This window comes from Talpa occidentalis, unplaced genomic scaffold (genome assembly GCF_014898055.3).
Source record: "Talpa occidentalis isolate TD23 unplaced genomic scaffold, MPIMG_talOcc4v2.1 talOcc4.3, whole genome shotgun sequence".
Lineage (NCBI taxonomy): Eukaryota > Metazoa > Chordata > Mammalia > Eulipotyphla > Talpidae > Talpa > Talpa occidentalis.
The window spans coordinates 42,604,451-42,631,640 of record NW_023603184.1 but is presented as its reverse complement, the minus strand read 5'-3'; the positions used below and the strand labels follow the sequence as shown (position 1 = coordinate 42,631,640).

Sequence of the window (27,190 nt, the reverse complement as noted above, 5' to 3'; positions counted from 1 at the left end):
TGAGTCTTGCTCGTGATCCCCAGTGATTCTGAGATAGGGGAATACCAGAGTGCCGTGTTCTTTTCCTAACTGGATTATTCCTTAGCCTATGGAGTATCAAGTCCCATGTCATTCACCCATAAAATAACAAAGTCGGGGTGGGGATGGGAAGTGGAGGGTGGGGGCTGACAGTTGCGAGGGGTAAAGGAACCATTCCCTGAGTGCTTGAGTCAGACAGGAATCACACGAGGTGCTTTATATAGGACTCACATGTAAAGCGGGAGTAGCTATTAATATTCCCAGCAATCCTGGATTCTGGTCTGATCGCAGGACTAGCTGCTTTATTGTGGCAGGTAATACTTTTATCTTACAGCTGCATTGATCCAAACCCTTTGAGGAACTTAAAGCAAATATTTTGGAAAGACAAAATCTTGAGTGGTCCCAAAGCCAACATAGTAAAGCTTGTAAACCTCTGATTCTCACATCAGCCTTATAAGATACACAGAGCAGGTGATAATTTCTTCATGAGCCTTACACAGGTCGTGGAACTTTCCTGAGTTCACACAATAAACAGCAGACTGAGGTTGGAACCCCGGTTATCTGATAGGTCACTACTAAAGATCATCCAATTCTAAGATTCAACATGAAGCTAGAGCATGTAATAATTTATATACAGTTCCTTTTCCTCTACCGTAGTTGAGAGTCTTGATACTTAAGATCTAGAAAGTTCCAGATGTTCCTAGCCAAGAGATATAAAACAGGTCTGAGTTTAAGAGAGGGAGTCTTGGTGAGTAAAAAGAGCCTAAAAGACAATCACAAGTCCTTGCTTTGCCTGGAGGTGCCTCTAGGTGCTTCATGCCCCATTCCTTATCTTTCCAATGGGATAATAATAGAAATTTCTCACAAGATGAATGTATGGATGAAATGAATTACTATGTGTGAAATACTTATTTCCATGTCTGGCACAGAGTCAAAGTTACTATTAAGGTAAATACCACACAGCTTGGAGAAACCCCAAAATAATCTTCCTCTTGTTGTTCTCATTCTTTTTTTTTTTTTTTTTTTTGGCATTTTCTTTCTTTCTTTTTTTTTTTTAATTTTCTTATATCGTTGTTCATTTTTGTGCAGTATTTAATTTCTCCCCTCAGGGATAGTCCCTATAAATCTCTGATCACCACCTCACCCGTGAACCATCACCATAGCCCTTTGTGCTCTTCCCTCCCCTGTTTTGACCCCCTCCCCTGTTTTGACCCCCTCCCCCTGCCTCCCCTGCTGTATGTCTCAGAGCTATAATTTGCCCACGAGTTTTGTCTTTCTCATTGAAGACAGGCCTCCCAGCCTGGCTCAGAGATTACAGTAAACACCAGGGGGCATGCAGTTGGCTGTGACCTCAGCATAGGACATCTTGGGTAATATTCCACCATGTGACATGAACTTGGAAACAAGCCCTGGTGGTGGGTGTGGTGTGGTGACATAGATTTGGAGAAGTGTGATCCCATACCTCTTAATCGTACACCATGTTGTACGCCAGTGTTACTTCAATTTTTAAAAATTAAATTGAAAAAAAAATTGTCTCAGCCTGGAACTAGGGAAGAGGTTGATAATCTTAGTCATTTGTGGCAAGGCGTGAAGCTAATTTCTAGCAACAGATAAACTGGGTAGCATCACTTATTAGATAAAATTAGTCAGAACTTTCTGCTTCATCTTCCTTATTGCCTCCCCTCCACCCAGGAGCTCAAGTGTCTGGTCTCCAGGAGCTTCTAGGAGGCCCACCTGCTCCTGTCTGATCGCCTTTTCCCTAGGTCCAGTTTCCTCAGATTTTCTGGGTGTCTGGCCTTTTTGGTAAACTAGTCAGATCTTAGGTATTTGTAGAAAGACCTATCTTAGGTATTTGCAGAAAGAGCTAACAAACAAATGTCCTGAGGCAATAAGTCGATCACCAGCCACTGCTTGTTCCAGGGCCTGACACAAAGTAGTGACTCAATGAAAATTTGTTGACTGAATCACTTCTGATGTGAAACATTTACTGTCCCAATCAGGTGTTTGTTGAAATGCTTAGTTCAAATGCTTTGTTGTTAAACTGTTCCCATCTAATATATATTCTCTCATTTCTATACTCTGATAGAACTTTATAGGAAAGTTTGCATGTGTAATGTTTATGTTCTTTATTTAGGGACAGGGGAAAAAACAACCTTTCACTTTTGATTCACGCAACAAATCTGTCAGGACCATTATTTTCATTTTATAATTGAAGAAACTGAGGTTGAGGTTATTTGAAAGACCCTGGATTTATGTAGTTGATCAGTAACAAAGCTGATGCCAGAACTTACTATCAGCTATTAAATTCCTGTTGCAGTATTAATATAGGTGAATGTGTATTTTATTTAATTGTATCCACATTTTAATGTGACCAGTACAAAAGAAGCACTTTTAACCTCAGCACTGTCTTTTACTGCTATTTATGCTTCTCAGATACTGAATGCTTGACACTTAAAAGTTTTACCAGGGTTCTTCAGTGCTGGAATCAATAGGATGTAGTGGCAGAAATTCATACAAAATCAGTGGAGAGAGAGAATTTTTTTTAAAGATTTATTTATGCATAGAATAGCTGGGGTACAGGCCAGAGGTGTGGGAGGTGAGAGGATTTACCAGAGACAGAGTGGGGAACAGAACAGGCAGTCTGACTGAAATACACTGCTGAGGGAAGCAGCCTGCGAGACAGGAGAGGTCTGCTGCGCCATGTGGGTAGCTCCCTGGCCAGCCTGGGATGGAACTCACTGCAGAGGCTGCGGACAGCTTCACAGTGCTGTGCTTAACCCCTTGCACCACCAGGCAGGCCTGAAAGAATGTTTTAGGAGGAAGACAGATCAAACTTTTTTCCCAGTGTAGAGTGCTCCCTAATGGACCATCTTAACTTTTTAACGCTGGTCTGTAGGGCACACCCCTTTCTGATGGTTCATACCAGGTCTATAATACAGCCTTCATTCACTCTTTCCCATAGCTGAGACATAGTTCTAGCCCACAGCATGGGCTCAAGAGAACAGCGAGGTCGAGCACAAAAACTCCAGGGCCAAGGTCCTCCTCAGCTAACTGAAATTTGTCGCTATTAATATCTGGGTTTCTATTAATATTCTTTTTTCACTGTGAGCTAATTTAAATCTTATGTTCTCTAAGCTATTCTTAACCACACATTCTTGGGCCTGGGCCTGGTTCCCAATTAGCAGATCATAACTCTCCATTTTGGTCTGCATATTGCAGAAGTAATAGGAATTTTGCTCCTGTTAATGATTCTCAGAGGAGAGGTAGGGCTCTACTGGAATTTGAAATTTGGGGTGGGGCGATTCTTTGTTATGCAGGACTGTCCCATGCCTTGTTTGAGATTATTATCCCTGTCCCCTGTCTCTAATGCCTGCTCCAGTCTTTGTGACAGCTCAAACCCATCACATGCACACACATCTCCAGACATACTGAGGGTAGGCAATACTGCCTGTCCCTGCCACCTTGATCCATGTTAATTTAAGATCCTAACCAAATTAGAATGATGGGTGGGGCTTTTCCCTTCTGTGTCTTCAATAAAGAAGGTTTTCAGTTTCTAGAGAACTCCCATCTCTGTGAAGTGGGGGAGCAGATTAAGGCTCTTAAATAAGATCTCCTTGGGGGTTGGACTACAAAGACCAATTGAATTTCACTGTTAACCACAAGATTTATTATCTTAAAATGGCATGAAGGCTGTGGGGAGGGAGGCAGGGTAACAGGGGATGGGGAATGACTGTTAATGACAATGGGGTTTCTTTATGGGTGGAGTAAAAAGTACTCTTGAATTAGATAGCAGGGATGGTTGCACAATCTTGTGAATACACTGAAAGTCACTGAATTGTATATTTAAGGACTAAATTCTATGGTATATGTTTCATCTCAATTCTTTTTTAAATTGCAAAGCACTCTTGTCCTTAGTGTTTTCTCCAACTACCTTCCAGTTTCCTAAGCTTGAAACTTAAAAGTACATAGTCACTGCTGACTCTTTACTTCCCCTCAATTTCATTTCTAGCGGGTCATTATGACCTGATTTCCTGGCAATTTTGAAATGCCCTTTTTTTCCCTCTCTCTACTGTCAATGACCTTACTCACATTCTCTCCCTTGGCATCTACTAGTGTGACCAACTCTTAAATTCTCTCCCTGTTTCTAGTCTCTTCCCACCCTCATTATTTCTGGGATGCTGCCTTCCAGTGACTTCTTCCTCAGCATTTTATTGTGAATATAACACATCAAACATACATTTTTATACCAAAAATGTATAAAACTTACAATACAGTAAAGGACATGCCCGTGTTACTGCCACAAGGTCATATTGACAACACCTTGGAAACCCCTGTGTGTCCCTTCCCAGCCATACCCTTCTTACTCCATCCCACCCCACCCTTCCAAGTACAGTGGCTTTTGTTATGTAATCACTTCTTTCTTTTGTTTATAGTCTTTTATCATGATTATGTGTCTCCTGGAGCAGTATGCTTTGTTTTTGAGATCACATATTCAACCTCACTTCCTTCTGTCAACTTCATGTTTTTAAGATTCATCATATATGTGTTCTCAGTTACATTTTCTTAAAAAACCCAGATCTGGGCCTCCCTGGTGGTACAGGGAGCACTATGGAGCTATCAGAAGCATCTGCAGCATGAGTTCAGTCCCTGGTCAGGGAGCTGATCCGCATGGCACAGCAGACAGACCTCCCCTGTCATGCCCACTGCTCCCCACAACAGTGTATTTCAGTCAATCTGCCTGTTCTGCTTCCCACTCTGTCTGTGGTGAATCCTCTCACCCCGCCCCTCCTGCACCTCTGGCCTGTACCCCAGTTCTTGTATGCATAAATAAATAAATCTTTAAAAAAAAAAACAAAACAGGGCCTCCCCGGTGGCACAGTGGGTTGAGCACCGCGCTGTGAAGCTGTCCGCGGCCTCTGCGGTGCTGGTTCAATTCCCAGCCGGCCAGGGAGATACCCACATGGCGTGGCAGACCTCTCCTGCCTCGCCCACTGCTCCCCTCAGCAGTGTCTTCGGTCATTCTGCCTGTTCTGCTCTCTGCTCACTCTCTAGTGAATTCTCTCACCCTCCCGCACCTCTGGCTGTACCCCAGTTCTTATATAAATAAATAAATCTTAAAAAAAAAATAAAAACATCAAAAATAGGTTATCTGAAAATAACCTAGATCTGATCCAGTTTCTTCTGATTACATAGAAGATTAAATCATGCTCTTAATGGGGAGGCATTTAAGATCTTCCATGATCTAATTTAATCTGCTACTGCAGCCTCATCAGCTATGATCTCTGCCCCCACACCCTTTTCTGTAATCACACCACAGAACTTGACATCTCCAGAAGATGCCATGTATTTCTATGCTTCCTTGTGCTTAAAATCTGGAATCTCTCACAACCATTTCATCTTGGCATGTTCTTTGACTGCTTCGAGGTACAGTAAATTAGTTTTTTCCTGTGTTCTGAAAGTGTCCATGCCCACCGCTCTCTGCCTTTTAGCTCTCTGTGTCTGTATCAGGATAACATATAACCGTTAGTAAACATGGACAGTGAGCCAGGCATTGCAGTGGATGGATATCAAGTATTGGGTTGCTTGAAAAACAGAAAAAAATACACTGTGACTTTTCTGACATCTCAATAGATGCTCAATAAGTGTGATTTCTTCCCCGCTTTGCTTAGTAAATATTCACTTCTGTAGTTGTGTTTGATATTGGCACCAGATGACCTGAAGAGCCCCATGTTGGGTGCCTTATGATGTCATCTTTGGAGTTAGTGCAGTTTCCTTGGGTTCACTCTGGGAAAGCTTTCACCAAAGCTTCCGTTTCAGTGGCACACGGTGAGTTTCCCAGGCGAGTTTCTCTGTTTCTCCCAGGCGAGTTTCTTGTGCATAGACACAAGTGGGCAGGAAGAGCTGACCACGAAGGGACAGGTTTGCTGAGAGAGGCCTGCATGGTTGCAGGCAGGCGGCCCTGAGGAGAGCTGCCTCCACGGAGGGAGGTCAGTGAGAAGTCAAGCTGCTCCCTGCAGGAGAGAGTTGGTGAGAGGAAGCACCTGCATAGTCACAGGTGGGCGGAGGGAGGGCTGCCCCCTTGTGAGGGCTGTGTTAGGTTTATCATCATCAGGGAGGGGCTCATCTTTGTGGGTGGATGGTTTGTGCCCCTGACGCTCCCTGTAAGCAGTGCTATAGTTTCTGGGTGTTGCGCCTCCTGCTGTGGGCATTGTTGCCTAAGGGTCTTGGTTTCTATCACTGGGTTAATGGATTACGCTAATCCCTTCTACCCCCACCTCCTTGTGTGAGTCAGCTTCTTGTATCTCCTTTCCTCCATCAAATTCTTTAAACTGCCTTATCTACTCTGAAGCATCTTTCTGAAAACCTTTTCTGAAGGCCAAATTTCTGACTGATGTGAGCAAATCGATCAGGTATTTGGAACTTCCAAGAGACTTTAATGCCTAACGAGGAATACTGTCATCTAGGTATACTTTATTTGGTAGTGCATAATCTCAAAACTTTGAATAAAAAATAAATCTTGTACATTGAAGCATTAGTTTCAATTTTTAAAAATTCTCTTAATATAATTGCAGATACAAGTTTAATTTGACTGATTTTCTCAAGTACTTTTAAAACAAAACCTTAAATAGTAAGACATAGACAAATGAAAATGTTAAAGGTTTTGTATTCTTGTGCTTAATCTTATTCTAAAACATCAACATGTTGGATTTCATTAATTTCCTCAATATTTCTGTACTTGTTTGAATGCTTTCCTCAAGCACTGCTATACTCACTTCTATATCTTCCAAGATTTAAGTTCTAATTTTTATTTTCCCAGGGAAACAACTAGGGAATAACCTAATGAGAATGAAAAGTAAAAGGAACAAACTCAAATTGGCAAGGTCACAGTATCCAGATTATAAATGAATTGATACTTGCTTGAGACATTTGACTTGGTTGCTGTCTCACAGTGTTTCACACCCACTGCTTATTATGAGACTGAGTTTCTAAATAAGCTCCAGTTGCTTTATTAATGTCATTTTTAGTGCATGCCTTCCTTCTACATAGGTTTTGCTTTCTTATAATCAATTTCTCATCTTGAAATGTGGAACTTTTAGCCTCTCACTTTGCCAGGGTTGTGAAACACTCCATTATGATATAGCAACCTGAATGTTAACCAACACTCACTCACACTTATTTTCCATAATATACCATGTTAACCTGTGACTCATGTAGGACAGTGGTTCCCAAAGTGTGGCTCCAGGAACAGCAGCATCAGCATCTTCTGGAGAATTGTCAGAAATGTAGATTCTCAGATCCCCACCCCAAACCTTCTAAATCAGAAACTCTGGGGTAGGGCCCAGAGATCCTTGACATGTCCTCTAGGTAATTCCGATGCATGCTAAAGTTTGAGAATCACTGTGGAAGATAAGAAAATAGGAATTCATGAACTCAGTTCTCTATAAGCTGAAGTATTATCTTAGAATATATTGACTTCATGAAAGACTTATACAAAAACGTTCATAACTGCTTTATTCACAACAGTCCCAAATTGAAAACAACCCAATTCTCCGTCTATGGGTGAATGGATATACAAGTTATGGTTACCTCATACAATGGTATACCATCAGCAATTTTAAAATTACTGATACATGCACCAACATGGATGAATCATGAAACTTTATATTGTACATAACAAGTCAGGCACAAAAGTACATGTTATTATAAACTATCCCATTCCTGTAATAATCTAGAAAACACAGGTCTTGTTTATAGTTATAGACAACAGGTCAGTCTGGGGCTAAGGTTGGAAGTGGAGATTGACCTGGAAATGGCACAACGAAACTGTTTGGAGTAAAGGAAGTGTTCCGTCTTGATTTGTTATTAATATATGTTGGCCTTAAACAGATAAGCAGCCAGTTATTTCACCAGCAAAATGGGTTTATTTGAAAACAACAAAAAGCAACTCAGAACATGGGGTCTCATGGTGAAATTCTAGCAAACTACCCTAGAACTAAAGAAAGAAACAATCTTATAAAGAATCGAGAGGAGTTCATTAGAGGAAATCGAGAGCTTGAAGTATAGTGACTTTCCATTTGTTGGGTTCTGGCATTCTCATTGGCTGAGCCATTGCTTGGCAGGAAGAAGCCTTCTTCCTGTCTCTGGGGCAGCACAGCAGTATCACTTCCTCTTGGAGAAGCTAGTCTTCCGGTTGAATTCTGTAGTGTGCTCTGAGTGTCCGTGCATGAGAACTCTCTTTACCCTCCTGCCCTCAGTTAAGTGAGGTTTCTGTACATTAATTTTCATATATGATATATATATATTTGTCCAAACTCATTGATCCAAGATCTTAAAATTGGTGAATTTTATTGTATACAAATTGTCCCTCTGTAATGTCAACTTGGGCAATAAATATTAGCCCAGAGATCATTCCTCTAATGTTGTGTGCTACTTATACATTAACAAACGTTTTTGCAGTAGATCACATGGAGGCCATGGAGTAGTCCCTACATGGCATGTTTTTTAGCTATGCATACTTCAGGCAGTTGGACTGATATAAATTGTGTCCCCCAGGAGGCCAATAGGGCACTTAGTTGAGCACCTAAATTCGCCTTCAGAACTATATTCAATTTTTCCTCCCATCCCTTGAATTACTTCCCTGCATTTTTTGTTGTTGTTGAGTAGTGTGACTAGCGAAAAAAAATTAGACTCTAGCAGGTCCCCCATGCCCAGTTTATCTGGTACTTTAGAAGTAGCTTTTCATGATAGTTGCTTATGACCAGCAAATTCCAGAAAGCATTGGCTCTTGCGCTCCTGTTTGTGTATATCCACCATCTGAGTACCTCAGGAAGGTCAGACTAGTACAGTAGGGCAAGAAGTCCCACCTGCCATTCCCAACCCTTTTCTTCTCCTGTGGTCTTAAAATACAGGAAGTTGAAGTGAACTGAGGCTTGATAAATTCATTATAAATAAGAAAACCATGGCCCAGACCAGAAAAGTATTCGAGGTTCACATGCCCAGCTAAGTGACTACACAGGCCTGGAAGCACAACCAAGATCACCATGACCCACTGACTCCTCCTATGCAGCTTATTAAGTTGTAACCATATCTTATCGACCACTATTACAGTGTGGATCAGTGTTTCTCAAGGTGGGCTTTCCAGATGTTCTATAGTAGAGTCACTTGTGTTTATATCCCTGGAGCCACACAAGACCTACTGAGTCTGAATCTTTTGAGACTGGGGTCTGAGAACATTTGCTTTTGACAGTTGTCCCAGTGATTCTGATGTACACTGAAGTTTCCAGTTCCACAGTTGAAGCAAGGCAGTCACACAATTATATTTGTGTTTAAGAAAGTGTGAAATCAGGCCTTTGGGGAAGCTGAGGCCCATGAGTCCCGTATTCTCTTATTACTTGGAGCAGGGAAGCCAGTCAGAGAAGCCTTTGTCCTATAAAGAAGAAAAAATCAGTTTATCTGTATTCATGGGCATCATTTGTCTACCCTTCCCCCAACATTGCCCTGGTTTCACCTGGTAACCTTTGCTTAATTCAGTGCTTTAAATACAACTTAAATCAGAGCATTCAAGGATATAAAAGCAAGGCCTCACAATGGAATGACCTTTGTTTCTCCAGAATGCAAAGGGTTGGCAACAACTCATTTGTTGTTGTTTTTTTTCAATGGGAGAAGTAATTCCACTAATGCACTCCCTGAGTCCTGTGGAAAAAGGCTGACCTGGTCTTTGGGGAATCAGTCTCATAGAATTCAGTCTGTGTCATCACTCTTCGGTTTCCCAGATGTGACCCTCTCTCCCGCATACATGCCAAATTCATTTTAGCCCCTTGTCTTTGATACAGTACAGTCAAGGAAGTGGTAGTGCCCTGAGTGAGGCCTGTAAGATTGATGTGGCTGTGGTTCTCTTCCCCAGTTAGTAGTGACACAGCCCGTCTGCTTGCTCAAACTGGAAATCTTGGCATCTTTCTCCTTGCCCATATTCCGTCCTGCACCAAGGTCAGTCATTTCAAGATCTGAAATACATCTTGTATATGTGTGCTCCAACTCACTGTTATTTCTCCGACAGTTACCTAGCTGGGCTCCCTCCACTCCATTCCCACAAACAATAGTTCTTAGCGTAAATAGGTCTCTCCAGTCACTACTGTATCCATTTATTTATTTACCTCCCTATTGAGGGATCTTGTTCTAGGTAAGAATAAAATATAAATATCACAAAATGACCTACAAGGCTCCATTATGATCCATCTCTGCCTTAACCCTCATGCTTCTTTCCACGTTGCTCACTATTCCAGACTCTTCTTGCTAAAATCTCCGTGTAACCTCCACATCAGGACTGCCAGCGCCCTCATGGTCGGTCACAGACCATTCAGGGCCGTGAAAAATTTGAGTTTGAGCAAAATAACACTCTACTTTCTTGTTTCAGCTACCATACTGTCAACTACTGTTCTTTCTATTTAATGCCATGTTTTTCACATTTTTGTCCTTTTTGTTGGTGACTTCAGTGTTTAAAGTGTCCCCCAAGGATACTCCTGAAATGCTGTCTAATGTTCCTACAGCATTAGGCGTTATAGAGAAACACTTGTATTGATAAGCTTCGTTCAGACTTGAATTATAGTGCTCTTGGCCTCAAGTTCAATGTTACTGAATCAACAACAGATATTAAATAAAGTAGCTTTAAACAGAAACAATATTATGTTGATTGGTTGACAAAAATGTGACCAGAAGCTTGCAGAAATTAAACCTGTATTTCCCCCTAGGAAAAGTTGTTCAGTGTTCACTAATTCTGTGTTTATGATAACTTTGTAGACCATAACTACTATGAATAATGTTAGATATCATGTTATTCTCTGCCTGATAAGGTTCCCTCCAGCACATTTTTCTTCAACCGGCGAAACTTTCAAGACCCAATCCAAGTGTTACCTGTGACCCGCAGCTTTCCCTGACCCCTCCTGGGCAGAGTGGGTCTCCAGTCATGCTGCTATCAGAGCACTGACCTCAGTGTAGACAATTACCTGTTGTCAAAAAATGACTTAAGAGAAAATTTAGGTGATACAAATTTTATGTAATGTTTCATGAAGCAGATATTTTGGGTTCAGAGAAGTGCAAAATGGAGCAAAGGAGGAAGCCTTTATAGGATAAAGAATGAAGTATAGGAAGAGAAAAGGAGAAAATGAGAGTGAGTTACACCTGTGAGTTACACCTGCACATAGGGAGGAGCAAACATGTAACCCCAGAAATTAAAATCAAAATTATAAAAAATCTGACTGGGAACACAGAGTCAACCTCGTCGGATGAGAAGGAACATGGAAATGAGTATAGAGCCCAAAGTTGGCTTGGCATTTGGGTTTTGACTGACTGGATATACAGTGTTTCTGGGCAGGCTGACCATATGTAGGGAGACTACAGTTATCTAAGTTTTGGGTTACTTATGTGGCTCCCCAGGCAGGAATGGCTCCTTGTTGGATCTGGAAAGTTATTTCAACACTATGAAATCAACCTATCTGTCCTTTCCATAGATCATGAGATCCTAAAGACCTGGCATGACAATTGTTTGAGAATTGTCGAATGAATGGAGGAGGAAATCAGAAAGGGGAGTAAATACTAGTAGAAAAGAAATTAAAAGTGAAGGAAGCAAGCAATGGACTGAATAAAGAGTATGCCCAGAGCACATGGAAAGGACCCCTGAGTTACCCTTGGGGTACAAATGAGCTCTGAGTTTTAGTTTAGGCTGCATGTTTACAGCTTGGGTTGTTGAGATAGTGGCCTAGATTGCCTTACATGAAAAAGGAGTTTTATAGAGTCACCTAAGCCCAAAAGAGGGAAAACTGATTTCAGTAGCAATTTAATTTAGGATTCAGATTTCATCAGGATCCATCTTTTAACTCTAATTTCTCTGGACTGGCTGTTCTCAGACTCCAGATGGAATTCGCTGCATCCTCAGGCTCATATCCCACAATCTTGTATCCAGTGAAAGAGGTTCCTGCCCACTTTGAATAACACAAATAAAAGTCCTGGGTAGAATCTCAGGAATTGTTTGATCTAGCTCACATCATGTGCCCATCACCGAACCAGTCTAAAATTAATTGGCTCAGGGGCCTCCCCGGTGGCGCAGCGGTTGAGCGCTGGGTTGCAAAGCTGCCCGCGGCCTCTGTGGCGATGGTTCGATCCCCGGCTGCTCCCCGGCCACCAGAGGAGGGTCCCACATGGCGCGCAGACCTCTCCTGCCGCCCGCTGCTCCCCTCAGCAGTGTACTTTGGCCCTTCTGCCTGCTCTGCTCCCCACTCTGGCTCTGGTGAATTCTCTCACCCTCCCGCGCTTCTGACTGTACCCAGTGCATGTATAAACAAAAAACAAACAAACAAATAAATAAATAAAACATGCCTCTATTAAAAAAAAAATTAATTGGCTCAATGTAGGCTCCCATGAACTACCCCCTGAAGTCTAGGGTTAGTCAGCTTCACATAAATTGCTTGAGCCTTTGACCTGTGATCTTTTCCCAAGTGATCTTTTGTGTTTATGGTGTCTGTGCCATCTCTTGCTGGAGGGAGGTGATTACAAATCTGGAAGTGCTAATTAGATCATCAGAGGTTTTATCATTTTACGAGAAGAGGAGTAAATAGAGATTTTTGTTTGTTCCTTTGATGTACTTTTCATTGGAGATTTATGTAGTACATAGCGTTGTGTTCAGCACTGTGATAAGTGCTGGAGATATAAAAGCCATTGAATTCAAATGTAGTAGTCTTGTGGAAGATACAGTTTATTCTGTGCTCTAGGAACAAATAAGATTCGTTTGGAGTCAGATAGAAACTATATTACTCATATGACCTAGCCAAGGGCATAAAACTTTGCTGCCTCTTCCTAGAGGATTTGGATTTGAGGGGTGGAAACACTGAATTAGGAGCTGAGACCTATATTCTTACCCCCTGTTGCCATCAGCCATCACCAACCAACTATAAACTTGACCTTTCATTAACTCTGTGGCCAGTTTTTCTTACTGTGCAGTCAGCAGTATTATGCATTAGCATAATAATCTTCAAGTTCCTTCTGGATCCTCTGGCCCACCCTACTGGAAGAGCTAGGGCTGTGATCTCTGCACATAGGTTTACCTCTGTCAGTCTTATTTTCCTCACTTATGAAAAGGGACATTCATATTTACCCTGCAGCATTAGTTTGAAATTAAATGTGATAATGGTTATGAAGCACATGGCATGTAGCAGGAGTTCCGAAGTGGCACCTTTCCCCTCCTTCAGAGTGTTAAGTCTCTCTAGTTCAGAAAAGTCAAAGAATTCCTAGAGAAAGGACAGTAAGATGTTCTTCTTCCCTCAGTAAATATTGTTGCAAAAATGTGTGCCTGTTACATGACCTACTGGACTTTCTTACTGTTAGCTGTTAACTGCTATCAGACATAAGATAGTTCTAGAGTACTTCATGCTGTCATGTATTGGGAATTAGTTGCACATCATGTCATATGAAATTCTTCTCTGTCTTTGTGAGTGCTGGAGCTACAATTGAAACCATGTCACCATCAGGGAGTTTCACAAGAGAAAGGTGAGTGAGAGAGAGAGAGCAACAAATGTTGTTTTCTCCTTCAGCCCCAAAACCATATATCAAGAGATAACCTAGGCTATCTCTCTCTCTTAAAGAGTCAAGTATTGTTTTTAGTACCCATCACTCATAAATTTCACTAGTTAATATCGTCCAGTAACTTCAGTTAGATTCTGATTAACTCTAACCCTCACTTGACAGAATTCTCCTGGTTTGTTGACAGTTTTTGGCTATACCCTTTCCAGAAAGAGGGAAGAGGACACACCTATTTCTAGAAGTTACACAAAACCTTCTAAGAAATGTGTTGACCTTCCTACAACTTTAACCACAAGGCATCTGAGAATTGGTATCTGAAAAGACGGCTTGAAACTCTGAGAAGTCCTTAGGCACCAAATGAAAGTTCCGTTATCTTTGGTATAACACCTAAGGCAGGGCAGAAGACTTTGGAGTTTGGGAAATATTTTCAGCTGTCATGGTTGCAACTCAAAGGGCCCATAGTTAGCACTTGGTTATTCAGGAGAGCACAGTCTCCTGTTCTAGGATTCTAAGTTACCTGATTAAATAAGATATTACCATATCATATTGTCTTGGTTAAAAATACATAAGGTTCTCAAGGTTGCAACAGACTTTAGTCCCTTGTCTGAACACCGATCCACTGCTTGAGCCTCTGTTCTCTCTCCCTCCCCACCCACCCCCAGGATTCAATCTCAAGCTAATCTGGCCTCCCATCTCTTTTTTTAACAGTTCTGTTGGAGCACGGCCACTCTTGTTTGCTTAAAAATTACCTATGGCTTCTTCCATGCCACTGTAGATGTGAATAACTGTGACAGATGATATCACCTGCAAACTAAAATATTAGTATTTACTATCTGCCCTTAACGGAAAAAATTTGCCGACCCCTGGCCTAGGCAATCTGCTTTCAATATCTCCAGGCCTGAGTACTTCTTCAGTTTCTAAAAGACCTACTTTGGACTACTCTTTTAGAGAATTCTTACACTGAATTAAAATCTGCTTTTCTGCTTTCACTTGTTCAATTTTAATACAGCAGGTCCTTGAATAACTCATTCAACGTCATTTTGTTATGATGTTGTCACGAAAAAAGTCCCTATGGATGATGTTAAGTGAGGATTTACTGTATGTGGGGTCACCCAAAATAAGTCAAATTGTTCTTCCACATGTTAGCCCCTCCTATCTTAGAACACTACTGTCATGACTGCAAGAAGAACCTCACTGAATTCTGGTAGCAGAGGATTTCAAGTCCATCACTTCCAGAACTGAACTGTGTGATCAGGCCACTGTAAAACCAAATTGGGGCCCTCCTAAATTTTCTAGGTGCCAAGAGCAATAGGAAAAAGTCATGACCTCACTCTGCATGCTTTGAGTCCTTGGAATCAAATCCAGAAAACAGAAACAGACTCATGTGAGACATGCACTCTCTGGTCAGCAAGGAGGGGTGATGCAACATCTGGGTCATATGTACCCATGGTGCATGTCTGTGGTCTGGATGATTGTGAAATGGTTTGTTTTTGACAGGATTTGTGTGCAAAAGGAAATAGTCACTTCTATTTCACCAGAAAAGGTGCTGGCATTCTCTTAATATAGACACAAATGTACGCTTCTTTTTCAAGAGTAGACCTCTGTGCAATATGTTTCTTTAAGGTCCGTAATTGAATAAAGTGATTTGCATTGTCTTTTCCTCTCCTACTGCTTGCCATCTTAGCTTACTTTGCAACAGCTTCGAAATAATTTTCATGCTTCTTATTTTCCCTTCTTCTCATTGGCCTTCCTCATTTTGCCAGATCAGAGTACAAAAACAGTTATTTCTCTGCTGATCTGTACTCTTCAGTGCTTCATTCCTAACAAAAGGAAGATAGACCTTCTTAGGGTGGCATTCATAGCTTTCCAGACCATCAGACTCTTCAAAAGAGATTATTCAGCGTTGTCTGAACCCGTTGTGTATTTTCGCACACCCAGGCCTTCATCATACTGCATGCTCCAGAACAAATGTTGCTTTCTCCTTCCGTCCCGGAACCATATATCAAACCCTACCTTCTTCGCTGCTCATATTCAGTCATATTTATCTCTCTCTCTCTCTTTCTCCCTGACCATTCTCTCAACCGCACATGCTCTAAAAGTTTGATTCCCTGCTTCGGGGCTCTAATAGGTCTCTTTTTATGAGACTTCTAAAAACTACTTCATTTTAGGAGCTACCGTATGACCTGGCAATCCCACTCCTAGGGATCTACCCAAAGGACACAAAAACATTGATTCAAAAGAACACCTGCACCCCTATGTTTATTGCAGCACTGTTTACAATAGGTAAAACCTGGAAACAACCCAAATGCCCAGAAATAGATGACTGGATCAGGAAGACGTGGTATAGATACACAATGGAATATTACTCAGCAATCAAAAAAGATATACTCATGCCATTGGCAGCAACGTGGATGGAGCTAGAAGGAATTATGCTCAGTGAAATAAGCCAGAAGGAAAAAGAAAAACATCAGATTGTTTCACTTATAGTAGGAATATAGAGGAACCAAATAAGACATCAGTGTAAAAAAATAATAACAGTACAAAACACAACAAAGCAAAAACAGACAATTATAAACCAGAGACATCCTGCAGGGGCGGAGGAGGAAGAGGGATCAGAGGGAGGGAGGAGCACAGGGGACTGGGTGATGGTGCACGGGTGCATTGGGGAAGGAAACTTTATGGGGCCTACACCTGAGGGGGTGGGGGGAAGCAAATATTGTTTAAAAATGAATGATGTAAAAAATTTTTAAAATTAATATAAAAAATCTACTTCATGTTAAAGTGAATGTGTTCATATCTTATCTTCCTACAATATGTATATGGTGCCTAATAATTGAAAGGAGTGTTTGGATTTTGCCTCATTTTTCAGAAAATAAATTTATTGAATTTTTTAATTGAGGTAATATTAAGATTTTCTCCCCTCGGGTATTACCATTGTACCTGCCACTGAATCACCCATAATCCACCACCTTGTCCACTTGTGCTTCCTTCCCTCTTCCATCTCTAAGCTCCCCACCCCTCCCCCTCTGAATGCTTCCATTGTAGAGTCAGCTTTCCAGGGTGAGTTTTTATGCTTATCTTTATCTGTCTCTTAGTTTGGTTTCTCTGTATTCCACATATTAGTGACACCTCATCCAATATTTACCTTTCTCCTTCTGACTTATTCTACTTAGCATTATCATTTCAAGTTCCCTCCATTGGCAATAGTATCCTTTTGATTGCCGAGTAATATTCCATTGCGCTCATGTTCATTCAAAATTCTTTCTCTTTCCTCCGCACTATACTCTTAACCATACATTCTCTAAAACCTTGATTCCCTGCTTCTTGATCCACTCATCTGTTTGGGGACACTTAGGTTGTTTCCATAATTTAACTATTATAAATAGTACTGCAATAAACATGGGAGTCTTGCTTCTTTTATTTATCACTCAACGTATTTGTACTTGTTTTACTGAACACCACATAAGGAGTGCACTGATTTAACATGAACAGTGAAGTAGCAGAAAGAATTGAATGGGGGTAGTTGAATTTGAGTCTGAGAGACAAAAGGTATTACCAACCAAAAAAGGTAGAACTCGGAGGAGTTGCTGTTTGTTTGTTTTTGGGTTTTTTTTTTTTTTTATAAGATTTTCCCAGTAGGTTAAAAAAAAAAAAAAAATTATTTATTTATTTATACAAGCACTGGGTACAGTCAGAAGTGCAGGAGGGTGAGAGAATTCACCAGAGCCAGAGCGGAGAGCGGAGCAGAGCAGGCAGAAGGACCGAAATACACTGCTGAGGGGAGCAGCAGGTGGCAGGAGAGGTCTGCGCGCCATGTGGGACCCTGCTCCAGTGGCCGGGAGCAGCCGGGGATCGAACCAGCGCTGCAGAGGCAGCGGGCAGCTTCGTAACCCAGCGCTCAACTGCTGCGCCACCGGGGAGGCCGAGGAGTTGCTGTTTTATCATATGGGGCAAAGACAAAATAATGCTTCCTTAATGATGAGATAGTACAAAGAACACTAAATTGGAAATCTGATGTACCTTTCTTTTTTAACAGTAACTCTTTTGCCATTTATGGGATCTCAGAATCTCCTTGGGCAGCTTTAGACTTAGTAACTATGTACTTGACCCCTATCAGAGTTTGCCCCTAGGTACTTTCACATTTATTAATATTACTTAATTCTCAAAATAGTAGTATTGTGTATGTTCCCTTTTATGTGTTTGGTTATTGAGACTTAAAAATGGTTAAAATGGTAAATTTTATATTATGTATGTTTTACTACATTGAAAAGGTTTTTAATTTTTTTTTAAAGATTTATCCATTTATTTATACAAGCACTGGGTACAGTCAGAAGCGCGGGACGGTGAGAGGATTCACCAGAGCCAGAGCGGGGAGCAGAACAGGCAGAAGGATGAAATACACTGCTGAGGGGAGCAGCGGGCACCAGGAGAGGTCTGCGCGCCATGTGAGACCCTCACCTGTGGCTGGGGATGGAACCAGCGCTGCAGAGGCTGCAGGCAGCTTCGCAGCGCAGCGGTTGAGCGCTCAACCACTGCGCCACTGGGGAGGCCCAGGTTTTTAAATTTTTAATTAAAAAAGACCAAGCCACAGAGTTTGGACTTTGCTTTGCTGCGCCAGTGATAAGCAGGCATTAAGTTTTTAGATAGTGGGGAAATAACATGATCAGAATTTGCTTTAGGAGAATTAAATTGAAAACATAAATATTAAATTAGGATAACTGGTTAGGAAGCTCTGACAGTAGTCCAGACTATTGTTAACAAGTGCTTGAAATAGAGTCCAGGAAGGCAGGCACAATGTAGGTCACTATGAATAATGTTGTGATCAACATACCAATACTTACATTTTGATGAATATACATACGTAATTATTTTGGGTATATTATCAGGGTCCTAGGTATGTTCAGCTTTAGTAGATACTTCCAAAGTTTTCTAAATGAGACTTTCAGTTGTTCAATATCCTTCCCCCGATTATTATTGTCAGTCTGTTTCATTATAACCATTCTGGCAGCTGTCTAGTGGTTTTAATTTGCATTTCCCTAATGACTAATGAAATTGACATCTTTTTACATGCTTAATGTCATTTGGATGTGTTCTTTTGTGTAGCACCTATTCAAGTCTTTTGTCCATTTTTTCTATTGAACCATCTTTTTCTTGCTAATTTGTAGTTTTTTGTATTTTCTGAATATGAGTCCTTCATTCAAATATCTCCTGCCATTCTCATGACCTGACTTTTCATCTACTTAATGGTGTCTTTTGAGTACCAAAAATTAAATTTAATGTAATACAATTGATTACATTTTCTCTTATGCTAATGTCTTTTTTCTATTCAAGAAATCTTTGCCTCCCCCAAAGACATGAAGATATTTGCCTTTATTTTCCTCTAAATGCTTTATTGTTTTCACATACACATTTGGGCTTATAATGATCTGAAACTTTCACATATAGCATGAAATAGGATCGAGAATCTTTCCCCATGGTTGTGGAATTGACCTAGTTCCAATAAAAAAGACAATTATTTTCTCCACTGTACTTCTGTATCACTTCTTAACAAAAATCTAGTTACCATTTATGTATGTTTCTGGATTCTTCTTTTGGCCTGATAGTCTATCTTCTAATCTCTAGACAAGGCTTTCTTCCAAGTGTTATCATTGTTTACACTCACCTAGCCCTGGAAGTGGAACATGAAATTTATATATTTATTTATTGCAGCAAAATCAATTACCCCAAAATTTACTGGCTTAAACGAAAAATATTATTTCACATGGTTCCTGTGAATTAGAAATTCAGGAGCTGCTTAACTTATTGGGTCAAGGTCTCTCCTGAAATTGCATCAGAAAGTTGCCTACAGATGTAGTCATCCGAAGGCTTGACTGGGACTGAAAACTCTCTTTCTAAGAAGTCTGTCTCATTCACACAATTGGCAGGAGGCAATGTCTTCGCCTTGTGTAAGTCCTACTTAGTACTGCTTGAGTGTTCATATAATATGGCAGCTGACCCAAGAGACTAAGTCCCAAAGAAAGATGATGCAGTGTCAGGCCTCCCTGGTGGTGCAAGGGGTTAAACACCGCACTATGAAGCAATCTGCAACCTCTGCAGCACGAGTTCAATCTGTGGACGACCAGGGAGCAACCCACATGGCTCATCAGACCATTCCTGTCTCACCCGCTGCTCCCCTCAGCAGTGTATTTCAGAGATCTGCCTGTTCTGTTCCCCACTTTGTCTCTGGTGAGCCCTCTCACCTCCTGCATCTCTGGCCTGTACCCCAGCTCTTGTATGCATAGATAAATAAATCTTAAAAAAAAAAAAAAAGCTGCAGTGTCTTATAACTTAGCCTCAGGTGTCACACATTATACTTTATCCTGTTGTTCATTATGGTTCAGAATGGGAGGGGACTGCATAGACTAGCAAATGACTCATCATTGGCCGCTGTCTGGTATATAGATAAATGGCAGAAACTGACTGTCACATTATTTATATACTTTTTTTTCCTCTGGGAACTTCCTTTCCACACAGCGGAGAATCACACCTGCCTTTGCCTTTACCGCCAAGATTTCCTAGGTGATGGTAGCTTGGTAGGTTCATAACTACCAGTGACTCTTAATTCACTTCATTTTGTGCCCTCCTGCTCAGGAACCCGAGCTCTAAAGTTTATTCATATTTCCAATCCTGAGTGGGAAAGATTGTAGACAGCTGGACTTGGTTATAATCACTAGCCAACTGTTAACAACTCTTCTGTCATGATATTTACTTCTCAGAGAAATACTCATTTCTTCCTTAAGGTTTTCTTTAATACACTTCCTATCTATGAATGGTTGAATTCTTTGAATTACTGTTTTTTTAATTAAACTTTTTTATTTTGAGATCATTTTAGATTCACAGGCAGTTGTAAAAATAACAGAGATCCTATGTCCCCTCTGCCAGTTTACCCCCATGGTAACATCTTCCAAAACTATACTACGGTGTCACAACAAGGATGATAATAGTGATCCAGGCAAGATCTGTAGTGTTTCCACTGCTGTGAGGATTCTCACACCACCCTCTCATAGTCATACCTACTTCTGTTCCACTCCTAACGCCTCCTTAACCACTGGCAATCACTAATCTGCTAGCCATTCCTGAATTCTGTAATTTCAAGAATGTTACATAAGTGAAATCATCCAGTAGGTAACTTTGTGGAATTGGCTTTGTTCACTCAGCATAATTGTCAGGTCATTCATTCAGGATTTTGTATGTGTCAGTACATTGTTCCTTTATTGCTAAGTAGTATTTTTTTTTTAATTTTCAATGGGTGTTTGCTTTTTTTTATTATAAGTTTTATTTTTATATTCCCCATACAATTGCGACCCCCTTATTTTGACACCAATTCCTCCTCTCCCCGCCCTCCACCCTCCATAGTGTATCTCTGGTTCATAGTTGTTTGTTGATTTTGATTTTTACTTTCTTATAGTTATTCTTTTTCCTGGTCCCTTATTTAAGTTTTCTAGGTTCCTGCTATGAGTGAGACCATCCGGTATTTTTCTTTTTCTTTCTGGCTTATTTTGCTGAGCATGCTCCTTTCCAGCGCCATCCATGTTGCTGCAAATTGCATGTGTTTATCTTTTTTGAATGCTGAGTAATATTCCATGGTATATATGTACGACATCTTCTTGATCCAGTCATCTATTTTTGGGCATTTGGGCTGTTTCCAAAGCTTAGCTATTGTAAACAGTGCTGCTATAAACATAGGGGTGCAGGTGCCCTTTGGAATTGATGTTTCTGTGTCCTTTGGGTAAATACCTAGGAGTGAAATTGCTGGATCATGGAAGCTCTATGTTTAGTAGGTCCAGAAATCTCCACACAGCTCTCCATAGTGGTTGAACCAGTTTGCACTCCCACCAACAGTGCAGGAGAGTTCCTTTTTCTCCACATCCTCGCCAACATTTGCTGTTGCTAGTTTTTTTTAATATGTGCCATTCTCACTGGTGTAAGATGGTATCTCATGGTAGTTTTGATTTGCATTTCCCTCATTACAAGTGATGTTGAACATTTTCTGGATTTTCTATTCAATTCCATTGGTCTGTGTGTCTGTTCTTGTTCCAATATTGCTAAGTAGTATTCTATGGTAAGGATAATCCACAATTTAGTTCACCCATAGAACGCCTATATTACTCTAGGTTGTGGCTATTGTAAATAAAACTCACAGATATAAAATTTTTGTATAAATATGAATCTTTATTTTTATGGTATAAATTTTCAGGAGTGCAATTCCTAGGTCATGTAGTAGTTACGTTTAAAAAAAAAAAAGAAAAAGACCAGCTGTTTTACAGAATGGCTATATCATTTCTAGTTCTCATCAGCAATGCTTGAGTGCTGATTATATTTTTTTGGCCACATTGCCAACACTTTGTTTTGCTATAATTTTTGAAATTTTAACATGCTTTTATCTTTTTCAAAAATTGTCCCAATGATTATATTTTGTTTTCCTTTTCATATATATTATAGAATAATTTTGCCTACTTCTATGAAAACTCATGCTGGGGCTTTGATAGAAATTGTGTTAAACCTGGCATCAGTATGGGAAGGTGTATTTTGTTGAGTCTTCTAATATACCTCACCACTTATTTAGCTTTTTGCCCTTTCATCATTATTATGTAGTTTTGAACAATCCTGTCATGTGCTTGTTTCATTTTTAAAGTGACTATAAATGACACTGTGTTTTAATTTTCTGTGACCACATGTTCATTTGATAGTATATAGAAGCAAATTGATTTTTGTATGTTTAATCTCATATCCTATGACCTGCTGGACTCATTTATAAGACCCAGTAGTTTCTTTTGTAGATTCCTTAAGTTTTTCTGTGTAGACAATCACATCATCTGCAAATAGGGACTTTTTTTCTTCCTTTCCAGTCTCTCTGCCTTTTATAACCGTCCCTTGCTGTATTGCCCTGACTAGAACTTTTCAGCATTTTTATGGTGAAAACGGTGGTCCTTGTCTTTCTCCCCTGATCGTAGAGGAAAGGACTCAGTCTTTCAGTACAAAGTATAACGTGGGTGTTGGTCTTTTCATGATGCTCTTTATCAAATTGAGAAACTACCCCCGCCTCAGATTTTTTGAGAATTTTTATCTCAAAAAAATATGACTGAGTATTGAATTTTGTCCAATGTTTTTTCAACATTGATTTATATGACTGTATGGCTTTTTTCTTCTCTAGCCTGTTAATATGGTGGATTATTTTGATTGATTTTTAACTATTGAATGAGTTTTACATCTTTGGAATAAAAACCCACTTGGTTGTGCTATATAATTTTTTTAAATTTTGCTGAACTTTATTTGCATTTTACATTCAAATTCATGATCCATTTTGAGTTAGTAGTTGTTAAGAGATTTTGTATAGATATAAGAACAGTCCTGAAAAAGCTTTCTCCTTAATAACATTCAGCACTCATGTTCCCACATTCTCCTTGCATTATGTGTCAGTAATCCTACAATAATTTTTCATTTGTGTATTGTGGGACACTGTCAAGCTGAAGCGCCCAGACTTCCTTATAAATATTTATTACATGGACACTGCACTTAACAGAATGAAGGGAACAAGATGTTTAACAACTCATGTCCTAGAGAATCCATGCGTACCTTTATCTTTTTCTCTTCTCTGTCATCTCCTTGCTATCCTCCGTTCCTACTTCCTACTGTGGAAGCTTATATTTTTAGCTGCTTTTATAAATTAATGTATCTGTTGCCTAGGGGGAAAAAGTCAACAGATCTTTACCAAATTCCCATGTGAGCTAAGAAAGCTGCCAAGAAATTGCTGGTTAACAGGACCCTAACCTTAACATGCTTAGGGCTGAAAGGGAGGAAGACATAAACAATTGAAATGTCAAAGCAGAGGGAATAAATTCCAAGGAAAGTACAGCTTTTTAGGGAACACAAGAGAGGAGGACCAGCTCTTACTGGGGAAGTTAGTAAAGGACTTCCAGAAGTGATACCTGAGCCAGCGCTGGGAATACATGGGACTTTTCCAGATGGATGAGCTGAGGAGAAAGTCATTGAAGGAAAAAGCAACACCTTGTGCAAAGACATGTGCAAAGTCATGTAATTATGCGGCACCTTTGGAGAATAATAGCTGATTTGTTCTAGGAGACCATGAATTCATGCTGTATCCTCAACATCTAGAACAAGTGTAGCAAGGTAACCACTAAATAAATACTTGTTGGATAGATGGATGGAAGGAAGGGAACCTGGAAGATTTAAAAAAAAAAAAAAAGTGCCATGATAAAGAGTTCTGCTTAATAACATTTAACAAGTGTCTACCATGGAAACTCAAAGAGAATTAGGACGAGCTATTGTTCGTAGTTTAGTTGGCAAGAAGTAACAAAAAATATCTGTAATATGCCATAAAAAATAATATGCCATGAAAAGTGCGCTGAAAATGTTAGGAGCTATAGAGAATTTGTTCCATCTCAGTGAAGGAGACCAGGAAGGTTATCATGAGAGCCATATACTCTTTGGAGTTGCTTGGTTGTGAATTGTTTGGTTCCAAAAGCAAATGTGTGTGGAGTGGAAGAAAAGGTGGTGAGGCAGAAGAGAAATGTGACTTTGGGAGTAAACTTGACAACCTTGCCTGTTCAGAGCCATGAATTTATCAGCACTTTTAGGCAGCCATTTATCAGCCTGCACCACTTCCTTGCAAGCAGAACCTAACAGCTTTGATGTTTTCTCTAGCAAGCTCCTTTTTTTTTTTTTTTTTTTTTTTTTTGGTTCATGAGGAGGGGTGTGTGTGTGTTTGCTTGTACCTGCACAGTAGCGATTCAGAGGGGGTTCTTTCCACAGACAAGTACTAAAACACACACTATTAATAACTTTGTTTTTAAAGATTTATTTTTTTATGCATATAAGAACTGAGGTACAGGCCAGAGGTGTAGGGGGTGAGAGGATTCACCAGTAACAGAGTGGGGAGCAGAACATGCAGATGTACTGAAATACACTGCTGAGGGGAGCAGTGGGCAAGTCAGGAGAGGTCTGCTGCGCCATGTGAATACTCCCAGGGATCGAACTGTTGCTTCAGTGGCTGCGGATAGCTTCATAGGTTGCGTCTTAACCCCTTGCGCCACCAGGGAGGCCCTTAACAACTTTTAACAGTGTGTCTGGCTACCCACATACTTACATATGTATGCATGCACCGGCAGCATGTACACATAGAAGCACAGAGTCCTGTGAGTGGTGAGCTGGGCAACATTTCAGGTGATTGCAAATGAATAGTAGTCATTTTTAATTTTCTGAGGTCTATTCTGTCTGGCTATACCTTAATTATCATTTCAGTATGAGACTTATTAGGCACTAGTTATATCCTCATGACCTACTACATGCTAGAAAGAGTTCATGTAAGAAAATTATTGATTAATCCAGTACATACTTATTCATCATCAGCTGTGCACTAGGCACTATTCTAAATACTGAGGATGTGACATGGGAAAAAAAGAACCAATCCCTACCCTTGTAGAGTTTGCATTCTGGAAGGTGGGTGCAGACAAGCAACAAAAATGTGCTTTTTCAGCTGGTGTGTTCTAGTGAGACCATCATAGCAGGGTGAGGGGGAAAGAGAATGTGGGGGTTGAGTGATCAGGAAGACCTCTTCAATAGAGTGATGTTTGAATTGAGACTTGAAGGGAAGAGTAAGCAATGGAAATATCTGGGGGAGTATTCCAGGCAGAGATAACATCTGAAGCAAAGACCCTGAAGCAAGAATATGTTTGGTAGTGTTTAAGGCCAGTGTAGCTAGAGCAGAATGGGCAAGGTGAGGAGATGTGGCAGGAGATGAGGTGGGAGATGTAGGATGAAGGACCATTCTGTCAGGCCCATTGACCCTGATGAGGACTTTGGCTTTTACTCTGAGTGAGGTGGAAAGCCACTAGAAGTTTTATGCAGAGAATTGACATGTTCTGATTTGCATCGTGTTCTCTGGTCTCCGTGTTGAGAGTAGATTGCAGGATGAGAAGGTGGAAGCAGGAAAACTACACATGGTAGCCTCGACCAACTGAATAACATTTAGGTGCAGAGAAATGGTCAAAATGTAGATCTCTTTTGAATTGCTTGAATCCACAGGATTTGCTAATGGATTACTTGTAAAATGTGAAAGGAGTCAATGATGATGTCAAGATCTTTGGTCTATACAACTGGAAGTCTGGAGTTCTTAACAGCTGAGATGGAAAAGACTGCAGGAAGAACAGATTTGTAGGCTATCAAGAGTCAATTTTGAACCCATTAAGTTTGAGGTACCTATTAGTGAAGATTTGGATATAAGACACGAGTTTAGTAGATGGACCTAAGCTGGAGATATAAATTTGGGAATTGTAGTAGCAATTAGATGTCTTTTTAAGTTGTGAAACTACATAAAATAACTTAGGGCGTGGGAGTAGAAAGAGAAGGGAGAGCGCCTGAGAATTGAATGTTGGTGCAATCTAATGCTTAGAAATCAGGCAGATGAGAAGAAACCAATATGGGCGTGGAAAGATAGAGGCCAAGGAAATGAAAATGGAGAGGAAGCACTGAAGATTTTCTGAATAGAGAAAGTTCTTCAAATAGGAGAGAATAATAACTTTCTGAAAAATAAACTGCTGAATAAAGTTCTTCAAAGATGAGAGAATAATAAACTATTATCAGCTGTTGCTGAGAGGTCAAGCAAAGCCCTAGCATTGATTTAACAGGACTGAAGTCTTTGGCAATATTTGGGAGGGGGGGAGTAGTTGATCCCTGATTTAGACTATTCTTGGAGAAAAGAATAGGAAAAACTTTGAAGTTTTACTATAAAGAGCAGTAGAAAAACAGAGCCAAATGAAGGGGAATGTGGGATCAAACTTTTATTTTTTCCTGAGATGGGAGAAGTTGGTGTCCTGATGGGAATGATCCGACTATGGATAGAAAATGATGCAGCAATTCCAGAGAAGGGGAGCATTGTGCAGGTGGCATCCCATGGAGGTGGGAGGGTATGCACAAGGGAAGGAAGATGCCTTAGAGTGAGTGGACGAACTGTCCCTGCTTTCTAATAAAGAGTACTTGGCCACTGATGCAGGCAGGTTGGTAGATGTGATGCAGCATGTGTAGATTCTTTTTTGATTGCTTATATTTTCCTCATAAAATAAAGGGTGGTGGCAGGTGTGGGTTGATACATACAACTTCCGAGGTGAGAAACTATACAGCTGAGACCTATGCAGTATTGTAAACCAGTATTGTAAAGGGGGAGGTTGGAGGTGTAGGGAGTTTAAAGTACGTTCAAAGGTAGTTGCCAACGACTAGGAGAAAGTCATGGCTAGATGAAAGCAGTGGGATTGTCGGGCAACCTGAGGGCCCATCTGAATTTAAAATAAGATCATTCAACATAGCCAGACTGATTTTCTCCAGCTGTGTACAGCTGAGTGGAAATAGGCAGCGTAGGCAGAACATTGCTTGGCCGGGATTGTAGTTTTCCCAGATACATCAGAGGAATGGAGAGAGAAGCAAGGAAATGATTGTAATGATGAATCACAGAAATGCAGTAGGGTAGGGAGGGAAATAAGAGCAGAAAGAAGGGGGAAATGAGCAGTGGCAGGATTAAAGGAGTGGAGGTCCTAGGGGTCTAAAG

General features: G+C 40.5%; 1 protein-coding gene across 1 annotated transcript in view; it reads left to right on the top strand.

Moving 5' to 3' along the window:
• GAB2 (GRB2 associated binding protein 2) overlaps positions 1-27,190 on the top strand; it is a 170,374-nt gene that overhangs the window by 80,356 nt on the left and 62,828 nt on the right. The gene's annotated exons all lie outside the window — the stretch shown is intronic.